Consider the following 5,473-nt stretch of genomic DNA (forward strand, 5'->3'; position numbering starts at 1 on the left):
TGAGGGGCTGTGCTGCACAGCCAAGAGGGAGGAGTCTGGTCCCAAGGGCACCCGGAGGAGACAAAACACCAGTGCTGGGTCTGAACTGGATGGGCTTTAAGGTCCCTCGTCCCAAATCAGGCTGGGATTCAAAGGGGCACCGCTAATCCCAAACCCACGTCGGGTGGGCAATTTCTTACCTCTTCTGCCACCTTGTGGCCGATGCAAGAACTACCGATGAGAATGCAACCGAGCTGCCTCGGTTACTGCTCCTCACGTTTATTCGACGTTGATGGGAATACAGACTTAAGTTTCAAGCTCCTGATTGCTTGAAATGTGTATTTTGTTAAGATGATCACTTTATAAATAATTTATCTAGAGACTTGGCGCTTAGCTTTGGAAAAGCTAAGCCACACATCCATGGGATCACCAGGGAAGGGGAAACAGAAGGAAGCAGTTCATCATTTATTGGCTGAAAGAACTAGATTACGAAACCTGATCCAGTGGCATTAGAGCAGAGAGAGCCTGTTCCCTGACACGCACGGCAAGTGTCCGGCTCACCAGGCACTGACTGCCAAAAAGCCCTGGTCCTCCAGATGAAGCTGCACAGGAAGAATTTAGCCCTCGTGGGAAGCAGGGGAAGATGAAACTCAGGATTTAAACAAAGCCCTTTCCACTCCATGGTTTAGTGCTGGAGTGGCTACATTAGAGTAACACCGTTGAGGAAATGTGTTCTTCTACATTCACCATAAGCAATTCCCCCAGAGAGGTTACACAGGCCCCCCGAGGAGTGTGCTGGCCTGGGGTTGGCTCTTAAGAGGAGGCTGACGTCTGAAGTGCGCAGCCCTTGGCAACAGCAGGGTGAGTAGTGAGAGCCACCACGTTCCCTGGCAGGAAGGCACCTATGTCATTATGACCTGTCACCAACATACTTGCGTCAGCCCCAGAGCTGCCCGCTCCAGCTGAGGGCAGCGGCAGATAAAGCTGATGTCCACAGTATTCCCCTCACATCATGGAGGCACAGGGAGGCAAAAAGAGTTCAGGAACCCTCGGTACCCACAAATAATTTGTGAGAAGACCCCACTACACCAGGCTTTCAAATACGGATCCTTTGGCTCAGAACACAGAGATGGTTTGCTGTCACCACCACACTCCCAGCCAGGGATTCACCGAGCAGCACAGGTGAAAGCCACCCCCAGAGCACCAGAGTGGGACTGTGTATGGAACACTGAGGTTTGCTACTTCCACACCATCAACGAAGATGTGTAAAACTCACCAGCTACATTGTGCTGGTGTAACTGGAACTCAAGGAGAACCTGGCAAAGAAAGTAACAGACTGGATGCTGCAGGCTGCTCAGGGAATTCACTACCTCAGCCTAGAGGAATACTCAATTCCTGCCTGTGCCCGAGGCTGCTGTTCACAGGGGTGGGAACCCATCCTGGAGAGATGAACCTGGCAGAACCAGCTCACTTCAGGCTGCTGTTACCTGCCACCATGGCTCATGTTTCCCTTCCTCAACCCCTCCCCTCTGATCCACAGCTCCCTGCCAAGCCAACACTGGGAAGCTCCTGGCACCTGCAGCAGTGGGAAATACTGTGAAAATCAACCTCAGGCAGCTCAGGCCACACTTGCAGGAGTCTCTCAGCACTAGAATCTATACAGTCAGTGTTTAGATTAATGAAGGCAGCAAATGTAGCACTTGTACCCTGGACACAAGAGCATCCTGCTTGCACAGGAGGGCCAGGGGTGAAAGGGACCAGTCCTGCTTTAAGGTCTAGTATACCAGAGCAGACACCTCCAAAGCCACAACTCCTACAATAATCCCCTCTTGGTTCTTAAACTCCCATGTTTCTAGCATTCCAGTGTTTCTACTAACAACAGGATTTGCCTTTGTTCTTTACACTGCATCCCTTTGATGTGCCAGACCAGTTTATCCCCCAGTTAGCTGGAGGCAAAAGGCACCTTCGTGTTCACTGCCTCCATACGCAGGAGGATCTGGTGAAAACACCACCCAAACTGGTCAGCCCCATCCAGCAGCTGGTGAAATGACAACCTTACACAAAGCCCTTCTTCAGGAAAGGTGAAGGAGCAGGCACAGGTGGAGATCTTACAGCAAATCCTGTGGCTGCTGAGTCTTCGCCCTCAATTCAAGCACAAGAACACACAAATGGCATTACTGGAAGTCAAGGAAACACGAGACCTACATCCTCATCTAACACAGCTCTCCTTCCCAACATGCTGCTCTTGCTACTTCCCCTGTTCCTTCTAACCTAAAGCTCTTCAGAAAAACCCTCCCAAGAGGGGTTCTCCCTTTGCAGGCCACCTCTCCAGCAGCATGGCTTGTATCAGTCACTGCTCTTGGGATACGTGGTATGTTTAAGAAGCCACTGAAATTTGCCAACACCCCTCAATTGAGTAGTGTCTTGTTCACATCAAACAAGGGCCAGATTTTGCTTTTCTCTAGAAGAGGTGAAGTCCAGCCTGGGGTGAGACAAAGCCCCAAAGATTTCCATTCTGCTCTGCTGAAGAAAACAACCCAAAAACCTAGAATTCTAGCTGGCAGTAGGCTGAATAGCAGGGATAAATGCAAAGAGTCCAACCCTGAAGGCACTAGGTTGGAGGAGCACTTCCCATGGAGAGCCAAGGCAGTCTGAGGGGCTGGAGCAACCAGCCTAGGTGCAGACAGCAAGGGGTGGCTGTGCTCAAAGGCAGAACAGGGTCCCACGGAGCTCCCGCAACTTCTTTTGGCTTCCACTTGCTCCCTCTCCTGAACAGGCACCGGGAATGGCTCAGAGAGGGTGGAGGTGTTTGAGGTATGTGCAACACTGTCAGGTTTGCCAGGGTGGGCATGACCACCCCTGCTCATCACTGTCACACAGCACAAGACCACAGCCAGATGTTTCATGTGATCTAGCACAGCTGCTCCACCTGAAGCAGCCGTTCTGCTCTGCTGCTCACCAGGAGTTAAAACACCAGGGCTAGCAAAGCACAGAGACACATTCTGGGCTGTTTCTTTGCTTTTCTACTGGAGAGGCTGGGCAACAGTTCATCAGCAACAAGGGAGCCATCTCCTTTCTCTAGAGTGTCACTTCCCCCCAGCATCCTCAGGAACAGAAGGGGGATTCTAAAATCATCCATTTCCCCACTGGATCCTTTCATTTCTGGGGCCCTGGCCTCAGGCTGAATCTAGCCCCTGAGGAATAAAACCCCTTCAAGCAGACATGGCTGAATGAAGAAGCTATGCACTGCAACACCTTCAGGTCTACAACTGTGGCTCCAACTCTTCAAGCTCCTCCAATGCTGAACACAGCATCAGCCTTTCAAAGCACAGGGCAGAGCTTTTTCCTTCCAATACCAAAGTGTGCTAAGGCTGCTTCTGGGACACTGCCCACGTCTCCTGTGACTCACTGGCAACGTGAGGGTTCAAAGAGCACAAGAAAATTCAGCTTCCTACACCTTTGTATTTTCATCACGCTGGAAGTTTCTTTTGGAAGAAGTTAAAGGTTGAACACCAAGTGCTCCCAGCCCCTCTGCTTCTGAGGATCCTCACTGCAGTGACTGAGATCATCTTTCTCCTCTCCTCTAGCTGGGCCTAACCTGACCCTGAGGCAGGGCTTGAACTAAGCATTTCTGCCTTACCTGGAAGCTCATATTCTTTTAGAACAGGAGGAACACATCCCCCCCCGCAACAGATGCCAGTACTGTAATACAGGCCACCTTACAAGAGCTGCATAGAAAGCTGCAGTATGTGGAGCTTGCCTGAAGCAGTCACCTTAGTGGCAGCAAGCACATCCAAAGGACCATGCTTCCCTCCCTGCACAAAACCCAGGCGGCTCTCCCAGCTCCAAGCCCTACCTTGCCTGGCTCCAGTTTGACCCAGAGCTCATTCTCTGGTCTCCGGAGCTCAGTGGTGAGGGTGCAGTGAGCAGCGTACCAGCGATGCACAGCGTCGTACGGCACCATGTTGATGACAGCACGATCATAGTTGTTGTATCTACAAGCAAAGAAGAGGTCAGGGACTGCCCACATGGCTCCATGAGCACAGCCAGGTATTCACACAGGGAAGCACAAGAGCCTGGGGGATTAGGCAGTATTTAAGGGAGGCCAGAGAGATGACATGAGAGTTTACACTGCAAGTGCAGGACTGTCAGGAGAATACCCAGCACTGGGAGCAAGGAGTTTACTATCAAGTGTAAAACTGTTCTTGTTGGTATCCTATAGAAGGATGTGCTACAGCAAAGGGCAAGGCCACAGGCTGTGAGAATAAGAGTGCAAAGCAGTGCTGGACAGGCTCCTGCACTCAGCCAGGCTGGAGTTCCAGAACACAGCCCAAATTTCCTTTGGAAGTGGCATAGTCCACACTCTCCTTGTATGCCAGGCTGATTCCTAGAGGCTTTTTCAAAGAAGGGCTGAATCCTACTGCCTCTCAAATGAAAGGAGATGAGGGCATGGAGCTGAAGTGAGGGTGAGGAGTGAAAAGCCAGAGCTGAGCACTGACACCCATCCTTGGCTGGGTGGTTCTCACACTTTCTCTAAAGCAGCAGTGCACAGCTCAGGAGGAAACATGGACTGCTCCTGTTGCTTCACCACTGCCCCACAGATATAGATTGCTTTTTCATAGAACCAGGCTGGTTTGGCTTGGAAAGGATCTTAAATTTCATCCAGTTCCAACCCCTGTCCCAGGCAGAGACACCTCCCATTAGGTGTCAGTCTAGGATACCTCCTGAAAACCTTCCCTTGTCTAACACAATCTCTTCTCCTCCCCATTAGCAAGAGGCCTCACATGGGTGTTACCTAATGAGATAAAGCTCATTGTTCCAGGGGTAGACATTGAGAACTGGCCCAATTCCAATCATGTGGTTGTGGCAGTCTCCCACATTCTCACATACTCGTGCTTCACTGGGACCTTGGTGAGCAGCTCAAATTGGTCTGGGGCGCACCTGGAGAACTTGCTCTGCTGCATAGAAAACCATCCACCAGCAGCGTCCGCCCACCCGTGCCCTTGTGCTTCAGGCAGTGGAACACTTGGATGCTGCTATGGGCAAGAGAAACCAAGAGCATGAAGACACCTCGGCTGCCTCTGTCCCATGCCAGAAGGTGCTCCCCATCAGGTGCAGGTGGATGCAACCACCCTTCTGGTTTAAACTGAGGCCTGCAGGGAATGGAGACAGACCAGCAATTAACAGCTGTGCCTTGCCAGTTCTTAAGCCTAATCTACACCATCTCAGAACAAGAGGACAGTAAAGAAATGCTGGTTGTACTGTTGAAGTTGTCAGGAAGTACAAGGGTGTCCAGGGTGACTCTCATTCAAAGGCACATACATTACTGTCCCACAATGGCAACACATTAAAGACCCTTTGGAAAGCCTGGAGGAGTTCCCAGTCAGCATCTTACCTACAGGCACATCACTCCCTAGTGGGAAATCATCCACCTCAGCTTCTGTCCTTCCATTACTTCTCTGAAACTTCTCTTTCCCTCTTGTCCCAGCAAGGT

Source organism: Melopsittacus undulatus, chromosome 6 (genome assembly GCF_012275295.1).
Source record: "Melopsittacus undulatus isolate bMelUnd1 chromosome 6, bMelUnd1.mat.Z, whole genome shotgun sequence".
In the NCBI taxonomy this organism is placed as follows: domain Eukaryota; kingdom Metazoa; phylum Chordata; class Aves; order Psittaciformes; family Psittaculidae; genus Melopsittacus; species Melopsittacus undulatus.